The 13,005-nt window shown below is 43.7% G+C and overlaps 1 protein-coding gene across 1 annotated transcript in view; it reads left to right on the forward strand.

Annotated features, from left to right (window-relative positions):
- GOLGB1 (golgin B1) overlaps positions 1–13,005 on the forward strand; it is a 126,513-nt gene that overhangs the window by 91,197 nt on the left and 22,311 nt on the right. The gene's annotated exons all lie outside the window — the stretch shown is intronic.

The following is a 13,005-nucleotide window of genomic DNA, read 5'->3' on the forward strand; positions in this document are numbered from 1 at the left end:
GCACTGAAAGGGGTCCCATGTTTACACATGGGACCCCTTTCCTCGTGAATCTTGTCACAGAGGGTCCCTTCAGCCAATCGGGGAGCGCCACGTCGTGGCACTCTCCTGATAGGCTGTGCGCGTCTGAGCTGTCAGACGGCGCATAGCACTATGCCGCTCCATTATATTCAATGGTGGGAACTTTGCGGTCAGCGGTTGACCGCAAAGTCCCCACATTTATTGTACAGCACTTTACAGAGAATATGTAGTCCTTTACATCTGTCCCTGTCCCACTGGCGTTTACAAACCATACTGAATAGCACACTGAATAACAATAACTTTAGTCAGAAGCCATTTAACCTACTAGTTTGTTTTTGGAGTGTGGGGTAAAAATGTAGCACCAATAGGAAACCCATGCAAACACAGAGAACATACATACGCCACATAAGTACAACCATGGTTTGTCTGTAAAATAGAAAATACAAAATGGGCAAACATATAGTATCAAGCGCTGGGAATAAAAATTCAAACCTTCCCTTTATGGATGGTTATATTGAGGGTGTGTTGTTACCCCCTCTTCCTCTATTCCACTTCTTGTGGGGACCACTTCAATCCTCAATCCACATTCAGGATCGTGACATGTAAAAGAACATATAATACAATGGTGTAGTATGTCTTAACCGGATCACACTTCACCCCAGTGACTTTAGTTCAAGGAGTTGATAGGTGTTAAGCCTCCACCAATTTTTTCAGGGAACAGAGAGCAGAACAAGCGTACCCAAACTCACAGTAGGAATGGATATGATAATCGTGTAAAGGTATCTTTATGTGAAATCACGGAAGATAATCTAGAGGGCGTACCCCAACTCACAGTGACTATAGAGAGATGAAACCCATAAAGGTTTCTTTTAGTGAGGACTTCAGATTACAGCGTACCCCAACTCACGATTTAGAAGACGTTTGTAATCATATCACGGTTTCTTTCACTCTTCAAATACCAGATGAAAAGTCGGTGCAAAAAGGTTTATTCCATAAAATTCAATAAAATATTCACGCAGGAATACACAATTAACTAATAAAAGTCTAAAAAGGAGCATAGATGTACGATCATACCACCCAGGTTTGGACACCTGGAGTATATCACCTGAGCATGCAAATTCCGGAGTTCTTATTGGTGCATCCAGGGTCCAAAGTTCAGGTGGGAAGAAAGTGCATCAAAAATGAAGAAAAAAGGCTCCTGTCTGCTGCCAACGCGTTTCAATCTCTGCAAGAGCTCTTCCTCAAGGCCTGCAGACCAGGGGCCCATGTACCGGTATTTATACCCATAGTAAATTGTTAAACAGGAAGTGAGGTCACACCATGATAAAATTTTCATACAGTGTTAATTTCTATATACATTTGTTTTCACAGTTATTTGATACTCTTATCCAGTTGGAAATGATCAAGTGGAGCGATTCTGCTCTATCCAGACAGCAGGATAAGTAAACCTTAATAGAAAACTCAAATGCCGAAACCGGAAGTAAATAACCGTGGAACGCATGCGTTCCACCGGTCACGTGATCGGCGGCTCATGTGTTGTTCAAGTCGAGTGGATTCACCCGCTCCGACAATACTAGTGCAGAGCCGTCTTGAGTCGGGATCGGAAGTGAACACCCGTGGAACGCATGCGTTCCACCGGTCACGTGGTCCGCGGCTCATGCAATAAGGTGGGGGAAAGCGGAAGTATCCATCTGTGTACCGCATATATTCCCCATCCTCAAAGGTCAATACTTTGGTTCCACGATTAAATAAATGAATTTATATCATTTCCAACTGCATGCATATAATACATATACAATAAAACAAAGTCATCATGATTATATCAACATATCCATTTCTTTGTTTTCTTATAGATCCTTTTATTTGTGTCGAAGAAAGTCCATATATATAGGGAAGAAAGTCCATACATATAGTCCATAAAAAGTCCTAATTGATGTTCCGCCAGAAAAGAAGAAAAAAACAACAATTAAAAACACAAAACAGCATCTAAAGAAACCATTTGGTTTCAAAATCGCTATTTAAACCATTAGGTAAGAGTGTTTTATAATTATAAATAAAAGACATTTCTTTTCTAGCTAATTTTCCAGCTGTATCTTTATTTCTCACATCATATTCAACCATAGCCAAACCATAAAAACCTAAAATATGTGAACTTGCACATTGGTGACTTTGTTTGAAATGAAGGGATAAAGCATGGGTCTCCAGACCATTTTTAACATTTCTTACATGTTCCCCTATTCTTACTTTTAATGGTCTGGATGTTCTCCCTATGTAAATTTTTTGGCATGAACATTTCACCGCATAAATCACATTCTTGCTATTACAAGTGATGAATTGGTTAATAGTGAATTCTTTTCCATTTAAATCTACCTTATCGATTTTATTACGGCCATCACTTTTAATATTTTTGCATCCCTGACAAAGGCCACATCTAAAGAAACCTTTGGACATAATCTTTCCCTTTCTTTCTGGTCCTCGTAATCTACTCGTGACCTACTGGTTTTTTAAATTCGACGCCTTCCTATATATGCAGACTGGTTTCTTAGGAATTAAAGTGCCAATGGTGGGGTCTTTAGTTAATAGTCCCCAATGTTTATTTAGAACTTGAACCATTTAACATCTTCATTGATGTCCAACGGTTCATACGCAAATTGACTTTAAAAATTTTTTGGCGTAATTCCGTGTGGACAGCTAAAAAGACTGAAGAGAAATTGCACTGATACGGAGGTATTTTCAACTCAAGCCATCGAAATGTGTGAGAAATTCCGAGTCAGTGGTTATGATATGAAAAAGATTGATAAAACTTATAGAGAAATAAAGGAAATTGATAGAACCACCCTCCTTAACTCCCAACCCGGTGATAAAAGCAACCAGAAAGGAAATCGGTTCGAGTGGGCTTTTGTAACTAATTATAATTGCCAGCACCGGGGTATAGAAAAAATTCTAAATAAACATTGGGGACTATTAACTAAAGACCCCACCATTGGCACTTTAATTCCTAAGAAACCAGTCTGCATATATAGGAAGGCGTCGAATTTAAAAAACCAGTTGGTCACGAGTAGATTACGAGCACCAGAAAGAAAGGGAAAGATTATGTCCAAAGGTTTCTTTAGATGTGGCCTTTGTCAGGGATGCAAAAATATTAAAAGTGATGGCCGTAATAAAATCGATAAGGTAGATTTAAATGGAAAAGAATTCACTATTAACCAATTCATCACTTGTAATAGCAAGAATGTGATTTATGCGGTGAAATGTTCATGCCAAAAAATTTACATAGGGAGAACATCCAGACCATTAAAAGTAAGAATAGGGGAACATGTAAGAAATGTTAAAAATGGTCTGGAGACCCATGCTTTATCCCTTCATTTCAAACAAAGTCACCAATGTGCAAGTTCACATATTTTAGGTTTTTATGGTTTGGCTATGGTTGAATATGATGTGAGAAATAAAGATACAGCTGGAAAATTAGCTAGAAAAGAAATGTCTTTTATTTATAATTATAAAACACTCTTACCTAATGGTTTAAATAGCGATTTTGAAACCAAATGGTTTCTTTAGATGCTGTTTTGTGTTTTTAATTGTTGTTTTTTTCTTCTTTTCTGGCGGAACATCAATTAGGACTTTTTATGGACTATATGTATGGACTTTCTTCCCTATATATATGGACTTTCTTCGACACAAATAAAAGGATCTATAAGAAAACAAAGAAATGGATATGTTGATATAATCATGATGACTTTGTTTTATTGTATATGTATTATATGCATGCAGTTGGAAATGATATAAATTCATTTATTTAATCGTGGAACCAAAGTATTGACCTTTGAGGATGGGGAATATATGCGGTACACAGATGGATACTTCCGCTTTCCCCCACCTTATTGCATGAGCCGCGGACCACGTGACCGGTGGAACGCATGCGTTCCACGGGTGTTCACTTCCGATCCCGACTCAAGACGGCTCTGCACTAGTATTGTCGGAGCGGGTGAATCCACTCGACTTGAACAACACATGAGCCGCCGATCACGTGACCGGTGGAACGCATGCGTTCCACGGTTATTTACTTCCGGTTTCGGCATTTGAGTTTTCTATTAAGGTTTACTTATCCTGCTGTCTGGATAGAGCAGAATCGCTCCACTTGATCATTTCCAACTGGATAAGAGTATCAAATAACTGTGAAAACAAATGTATATAGAAATTAACACTGTATGAAAATTTTATCATGGTGTGACCTCACTTCCTGTTTAACAATTTACTATGGGTATAAATACCGGTACATGGGCCCCTGGTCTGCAGGCCTTGAGGAAGATCTCTTGCAGAGATTGAAACGCGTTGGCAGCAGACAGGAGCCTTTTTTCTTCATTTTTGATGCACTTTCTTCCCACCTGAACTTTGGACCCTGGATGCACCAATAAGAACTCCGGAATTTGCATGCTCAGGTGATATACTCCAGGTGTCCAAACCTGGGTGGTATGATCGTACATCTATGCTCCTTTTTAGACTTTTATTAGTTAATTGTGTATTCCTGCGTGAATATTTTATTGAATTTTATGGAATAAACCTTTTTGCACCGACTTTTCATCTGGTATTTGAAGAGTGAAAGAAACCGTGATATGATTACAAACGTCTTCTAAATCGTGAGTTGGGGTACGCTGTAATCTGAAGTCCTCACTAAAAGAAACCTTTATGGGTTTCATCTCTCTCTAGTCACTGTGAGTTGGGGTACGCCCTCTAGATTATCTTCCGTGATTTCACATAAAGATACCTTTACACGATTATCATATCCATTCCTACTGTGAGTTTGGGTACGCTTGTTCTGCTCTCTGTTCCCTGAAAAAATTGGTGGAGGCTTAACACCTATCAACTCCTTGAACTAAAGTCACTGGGGTGAAGTGTGATCCGGTTAAGACATACTACACCATTGTATTATATGTTCTTTTACATGTCACGATCCTGAATGTGGATTGAGGATTGAAGTGGTCCCCACAAGAAGTGGAATAGAGGAAGAGGGGGTAACAACACACCCTCAATATAACCATCCATAAAGGGAAGGTTTGAATTTTTATTCCCAGCGCTTGATACTATATGTTTGCCCATTTTGTATTTTCTGTTCACAACAGAGGTTGGTGATACCTCTAGAGCAACATACTTCTCAGCTGCAGGGGTGCGCCAGAATAGATCAATTTACCTTTTGTGTTTTATTGTCTGTAAAAAGGACCTCTGGTGACCTCTCGGTCTTGAAGTATTGGTACAAAGCAGAAATGACATCTCGGACTGTTACAGAGTTGGATAGCATACCCTTATGCAGAACCATACACATCTAGAGATACAGATGTATCCTCATGCATCTTGCCTCCCTGCATGTTATACAGCCGTGCAACTTTTTTGCGACCTTTTCCCTTAAATGATATGTGGCATGCCTATATTTTGTGTGCGTCTGTATCTACATACGAAATGGTAATGGTAATGGTAAATGTTTCCTAGAAAACACTGTAACATACTATAGCATGTCATATGCTGTTACAGCCACAGACACACACAGAATATAGGCATGCCGCATATCATTATAATCAGCACAGTCTGCTTGTGCATCCTATTTGCATACTGAATAAGATGCATTTTAGGCACAAAAGAACGCCGGACATTAACAAAGTTGCACAGGACCTGTCTGCTCACTTACGCCAGGCATCTCCCACTGCATGGCGTATGAAGGCAAGATGTATGAGGACACATCTGTATATCCATCAAAAGATGTATTTAACATCCAAGTCCATTTCCACATCAAAGAGGACCAGGCCCCTCCTGTCTTTAAAATTTATTGGAGAAATTTCGAAGAAATCAGTATCCAACAACTTCTTTTATAGCAGGCTTCAGATAACATATACACATAAAAGCAGTAAATTGCAGCATTGCACTACATAAGCATAAAATATGTGATTATTTTATATAATAGTAGCTGGCAGCAGTACTACGTGTAAGTTTCTCATTCATCCACTAGGGGACACTGGAGATCTTAGACAACTGTGTGTGATGGATGCAGACCGAAGGTAGCACAATATATATATATTTTTAAATTATGCAAAGCTGGCTCCTCCCCCTTCACGCTCCCTAATCCCTCCAATTTGAAGAATTGTGCTGGAGGTAACAGCATAAGGAAGGAGCTCTGGCTCCATACGTGATTTTTAAGATTTAAGTGGGCCGACCCATCCTGGCTGAAAGGAAGATGAAGGTTACCACAAAGTGCTGATTGTGGATTTATAGAGATTAGACTGCTAAGAGCTTTCTGAAGTTAACTCATTTAACCTTACTAGGGTGTTGCAATGGAGCATACATTCGTTAGTCTGTTGATATGGGTCAAAAAACACCCATACATATTAGGAAGGTTAACAATATATGTTGTCTTCCAAAGGTCACTGCTGACAGGTCCTACGGAGGAGGAGCAACAGAAATTCTCAACCCGGTTAACTCAAGCTCTACCAACAGTTGGTGGTGTGGGGTTTGTAAACGCCAGGCTGGTTAAAAAAAAATTATTTTAATATAGTTTTTTACTATAATTTCAGCTGTGTGCAAATTTTCATTGCTTCCTATATCCCTACGGTCTTTCTCCTCCTATTCTAATAGGGTGAAAGTCCTGATAATTGGTGTGTGAGTGTTTTAACATGTCTAAAGCACCAACCAAGACCAGAAAAACTTATGTATGTTCAAAATGTGGTAAAAAGAGCAAAAATGTTGGCAGCTCTGGGGTGTGCGACACATGTTTAGAAATGTACGCTCAGCCTGGGAGCAGTGGTCTGACAGGTTCATGGGAAAATGCTTTGGCTGGTATTTCTAGGGAGATGGCAGAATGCCGCAAGCAACATTTAGAATGTGCTACGGGCTTTTCCAAAACTATGGAGGAGTTCCTAATTAGAATCACGCCACTCGCACAAGTAGAAATGTGTGTAAGGCAGTAAAAAGACCCCCTTCCTCTTCTACAGGAAGAGTCGGAGGAGGGTCTCATAGAGTAGGAGGAGTCAGTAGAGGCATTAATTGAGGCCGGTCCTCAGGAGGAGGATACTGAGGTTAAGGGGTTAGAATACCTTATTGAAGCTGTAAACAGGTCCTTAACTTCAAGGAGGAAGAGGTTAAGGAACCTGAAGTCTTTGATCTATTTGAATCTCAGAAACCGCAAACAGCTGTTTTCCAAATTCCTCAGCCTTTCCAGGATCAATTGGGGGAAGCATGGAAGCAGCCAGATAAACGCTTTGAGTCCCAGAAAGTTCACGGCTAATTACCCGCTGCCTAAGGGTGTCATGTCTAAGTGGGAGGTTCCTCCGATAGTGGACGCCTCCCTTGCTAGACTGTCAAAGAAGACAATCTTACCAATACCAAACGTGACTACAGTAAAGGATGTGTCAGATCGCAAGTTGGGTACAGCTTTAAAATCTATTTTCAGTGCTTGGGTCAATAAAGCGATTTGTAGCATTTGCTGGTCAGATTATTCAGGCAGTAGTGGAGGATAACAACCAGGAAAAGAGAGTTCAACTGTCGGAGCATATCCAGGAGTCAGCCACATACATTTGCCAAGCTACTAAGGATGCTAGCAGGATAGCATTGTGTGTCTCGGCTTCAGCTATATCGGCCAGAAGGATTCTGTGGTTAAGGAAATGGAAAGTGGACTTAGATTCCAAGAAGGCGGTGGAGGCAATCCCTTTTGTAGGGGAAGCCTTACTTGGTCCAGAATTAGACAAGTGGATCTCACAGGCAACAGCGGGAAAATATACTTTTCTGCCTACCACGTATCCTAAAGACACGCCACCGGTCAGAAGAAATTACTCTGGTCCAGTGTTCAATTCATTTCGGTCCCAATCCTTTTGAGCTAGAGGAAGAGGTTTTTGTGGTCAAGCTCATGGAAACAGAGGCAGTTTCCAGTCCATAGCCCGAAAACCAGATCCTTAACCTGCTGACAAGACCGTGGCATGACGGTCTCCAAGCTCCTTTAGTGGGCGCATGGTTGGAAAGGTTTCGGGACACCTGGACCGAAACCTCACCAGAAGTTTGGATCAACGTTATTTCCTAGGGTTACAAGATAGATTTCCTAAGCCGACCTCACAGTCAATTCTTTACAACAGGACTCCCTTGGTGCCCTCAAAGAGCGAGGGCATTAGACATGGCTATTCAAAAGTTACTTTAGATGGAAGTAATTATGGCTGTCCCGACTTCTCAAAGAGGAACAGGATTTTATTCAAATCTTTTTGTAGTGCCAAAATCAGATGGGGCTGTCAGACCAATCCTCAATTGGAAGGTGTTAAATCAATTCCTGACTGTTTACAAATTCAAGATGGAATCAATACAATCTGTAATTGTGGGACTGGAGCAAGGGGAGTTCATGGTGTCTATGGACATAAAAGATGCATACCTCCATGTCCCAATTTGGACCCCACACCAAGCTTATTTGCGATTTGCAGTGGGCAAGACACATTTCCAGTTCAGAGCCCTACCATTCGGCCTGTCATCAGCCCTGAGAATCTTCACAAAGATCATAGCAGTCATTATTGCGAAATTGAGATTGTTAGGGGTAACGATAATTCCATATCTGGATGACCTTCTGATCAAGGCTCCCTCTCAGGGCCAGTTGATCAGGGATGCTCAGATCACTCATCAGTGATGGATCGTGAATTTCAAAAAAAATCCAACCTACAACCAATGCAAAGGATTCAATTCCTATGTCTCATTTTAGATATGATACATCTGAAGATGTTTCTCCCAGTAGAAAAGATTTGAGAGATCAAGGAAATGGTTCATCAGGTTCTACAAAACCAGACTGTCTCTCTGCATTCTTGTGTGCGGCTCCTAGAAAAGATTGTAGCATCTATCGAAGCGATCCAATACGGCAGACTACATTCTAGACCCTTTCAGCTAAATTTGATTGCTCAGGGAGCAGGAAAGCATTTTTTTCTGCACCGAAAGACTCGCTTGCCACCCCAAGCCTGGACCTCCTTAATTTGATGGTCGGTCCACAAGAACTTGGCAGCGAGAAAGTGGTTTGCAATCCTGGGTTTGGAAGATTCTGACAACAGATGCCAGTCTCAGAGATTGGGTAGCTGTACTCGGCAACCATCAGTTTCAGGGAAGATGGTCAACGCAGGAGAGTAGCCTACCAATACATTTCCTGGAATTGAGAGCCAATTACAATGCACTTCTAGCAGAAGACCTGGTATGGGCTCAGCATGTGAGAGTACAGTCGGACAATGTAACGGCGACCGCATACATAAACTGTCAGGAAGGAACAAGAAGCCGCATGGTGTTAAGAGGCCACAAAGATTCTGTCTTGGACAGAAAAGCGCAACATAATTTTGTCGGCAGTCTTCATTCCAGGAGTGAAAAATTGGGAAGCAGCTTACCTCAGTCGTCAGGATATGCATCCAGGGGAGTGGTGTCTACATCCTCAGATATTCGAGGCAGTGGTACGAAGGTGGGGTCTACTGCAGATAGACCTGATGGCCTCTCGGAACAACCATCAGCTGCCAAGGTATGTAGCCAGGACACGGAATGCAGCAGCAGAGGCGGAGGACGCGCTGGTGATTCCCTGGGCATACGAACTGGTGTACATCTTCCCTCCGTTTCCCCTTTTACCAAGAGTTTTGAAAAAGGTCAAATGGGAAAGAACGTGGGTGATTTTAATAGCACCTGATTGGCCTCGCAGAAGTAGGTACTCGGACCTGAGATGACTCCTGGCGGAAGATCCTTGGAAGCTAAGACAAAGGGAGGACCTGTTGTCACAAGGTCCATTCCTTCACCCAGATCCTAACCATCTATGATTGACGGCGTGGCTCTCGAGACCAGGATACTAAGAAACAGAGGTATCCTGAGATCAGCTATTCCTACTATGTTAGCTGCAAGGAAGCCAATCACGGCTCTACATTACTATAGAATTTGGAAGAAGTACATGGACTGGTGCCAACCTAAGGGTTGGAATCTTAGAGAATTTTGTCTTACTAGACTATTGAGGTCTCTCTAAAATAGTTTGGATGGAGGTTTGCGGTTGGGATCCTTGAAGGTACAGGTCTCGGCCCTTTCTGTCCTTTTCCAGCAACGTCTGGCGGTCTTACAGGAAGTGAGTGTGCATATACCCAGCCTTTGTGGTCTTACAGGAAGTCCAGGCATTTTTACAGGGTGTGTTGAGAATACAACCACCCTTTAGACCTCCCACGGCCCGTGGGATCTAAACTTGATCTTAGAATTTCTCTGACGTCCTAGTGGATGCTGGGAACTCCGTAAGGACCATGGGGAATAGCGGCTCCGCAGGAGACTGGGCACATCTAAAGAAAGCTTTAGGACTATCTGGTGTGCACTGGCTCCTCCCCCTATGACCCTCCTCCAAGCCTCAGTTAGATTTTTGTGCCCGACCGAGCAGGGTGCAATCTAGGAGGCTCTCCTGAGCTTCTTAGAAAAAGTTAGTTTTAGGTTTTTTATTTTCAGTGAGACCTGCTGGCAACAGGCTCACTGCATCGAGGGACTAAGGGGAGAAGAAGCGAACCTGCCTGCTTGCAGCCAGCTTGGGCTTCTTAGACTACTGGACACCATTAGCTCCAGAGGGACCGAACACAGGCCCAGCCTCGGAGTCCGGTCCCAGAGCCGCGCCGCCGGCCCCCTTACAGAGCCAGAAGCAAGAAGAGGTCCGGAAAATCGGCGGCAGAAGACATCAGTCTTCACCAAGGTAGCACACAGCACTGCAGCTGTGCGCCATTGCTCCTCATGCACACCACACACTCCGGTCACTGAGGGTGCAGGGCGCTGGGGGGGGCGCCCTGAGCAGCAATATAAACACCTTGGCTGGCAAAAATACATCACATATAACCCCCAGGGCTATATGGATGTATATTAACCCCTGCCAGATTCCATAAAAATGCGGGAGAAAAGTCCGCGAAAAAGGGGCGGAGCTATCTCCGTCAGCACACTGGCGCCATTTTTCCCTCACAGCTCCGTTGAAGGGAAGCTCCCTGGCTCTCCCCTGCAGTTAATACACTACAGAAAGGGTTAAAAAGAGAGGGGGGGGCACAATTTAGGCGCAGTATACAACATATATGCAGCTATAAGGGAAAACACTTTTTTATAGGTGCTATCCCTGTGATATATAGCGCCCTGGTGTGTGCTGGCATACTCTCCCTCTGTCTCCCCAAAGGGCTTTGTGGGGTCCTGTCCTCTATCAGAGCATTCCCTGTGTGTGTGCTGTGTGTCGGTACGGCTGTGTCGACAGGTATGTGGAGGATAATGAGGTGGAGGCGGAGCGAATGCCTGTAAATATGTTGTCACCCCCTGCGGGGTCGACACCGGTGTGGTTGAACTTATGGAAGGATTACGTGAAAGTGTCAACTCCTTACATAAAAGGTCGACGACACGGAACAGCCGGCTACTCAGCTTGTGCCTGTTCCAGCGTCTCAAATGTCATGGGGGGCTCTAAAATCGCCCGCTACCTCAGATAACAGACACAGATGTCGACACGGATACTGACTCCAGTGTCGACATCGATGAGACTGGTGTACCCTCCAAATAGGTCCACCCGTTACAGGATTGAGACAATGAAAAATGTATTACACATTTATGATTATACCCCAGGTACCACATAAAAGGGTATTGTGTTTGGTGAGAGAAAACTATTAGTAGTTTTTCCTGCATCTGAGAAATTAAATGAGGTGTGTGAGGAAGAGTGGTCTTCCCCCGGTAAGAAATTTATATTTCTCTATCGTCCTAGTGGATGCTGGGGTTCCTGAAAGGACCATGGGGAATAGCGGCTCCGCAGGAGACAGGGCACAAAAGTAAAGCTTTCCGATCAGGTGGTGTGCACTGGCTCCTCCCCCTATGACCCTCCTCCAAGCCAGTTAGATTTTTGTGCCCGGCCGAGAAGGGTGCAATCTAGGTGGCTCTCCTAAAGAGCTGCTTAGAAAAGTTTCGCTTAGGTTTTTTATTTTACAGTGAGTCCTGCTGGCAACAGGATCACTGCAACGAGGGACTTAGGGGAGAAGAAGTGAACTCACCTGCGTGCAGGATGGATTGGCTTCTTGGCTACTGGACATCAGCTCCAGAGGGACGATCACAGGTACAGCCTGGATGGTCACCGGAGCCTTGCCGCCGGCCCCCTTGCAGATGCTGAAGTAAGAAGAGGTCCAGAATCGGCGGCAGAAGACTCCTCAGTCTTCTAAAGGTAGCGCACAGCACTGCAGCTGTGCGCCATTTTCCTCTCAGCACACTTCACACGGCAGTCACTGAGGGTGCAGGGCGCTGGGAGGGGGGCGCCCTGGGAGGCAAATGAATACCTATTTTGGCTAAAAATACCTCACATATAGCCTCCGGAGGCTATATGGAGATATTTAACCCCTGCCAGAATCCGTTAAGAGCGGGAGACGAGGCCGCCGAAAAAGGGGCGGGGCCTATCTCCTCAGCACACAGCGCCATTTTCCCTCACAGAAAGGCTGGAGGGAAGGCTCCCAGGCTCTCCCCTGCACTGCACTACAGAAACAGGGTTAAAACAGAGAGGGGGGGCACTAATTTGGCGTTAGAAATATATAAAAAAGATGCTATAAGGGAAAACACTTATATAAGGTTGTCCCTATATAATTATAGCGTTTTTGGTGTGTGCTGGTAAACTCTCCCTCTGTCTCTCCAAAGGGCTAGTGGGTCCTGTCCTCTATCAGAGCATTCCCTGTGTGTGTGCTGTGTGTCGGTACGTGTGTGTCGACATGTATGAGGACGATGTTGGTGAGGAGGCGGAGCAATTGCCTGTAATGGTGATGTCACTCTCTAGGGAGTCGACACCGGAATGGATGGCTTATTTAGGGAATTACGTGATAATGTCAACACGCTGCAAGGTCGGTTGACGACATGAGACGGCCGACAAACAATTAGTACCGGTCCAGACGTCTCAAAAACACCGTCAGGGGTTTTAAAACGCCCGTTTACTTTAGTCGGTCGACACAGACAGGGACACTGAATCCAGTGTCGACGGTG

This window comes from Pseudophryne corroboree, chromosome 6, assembly GCF_028390025.1.
Source record: "Pseudophryne corroboree isolate aPseCor3 chromosome 6, aPseCor3.hap2, whole genome shotgun sequence".
NCBI lineage: Eukaryota > Metazoa > Chordata > Amphibia > Anura > Myobatrachidae > Pseudophryne > Pseudophryne corroboree.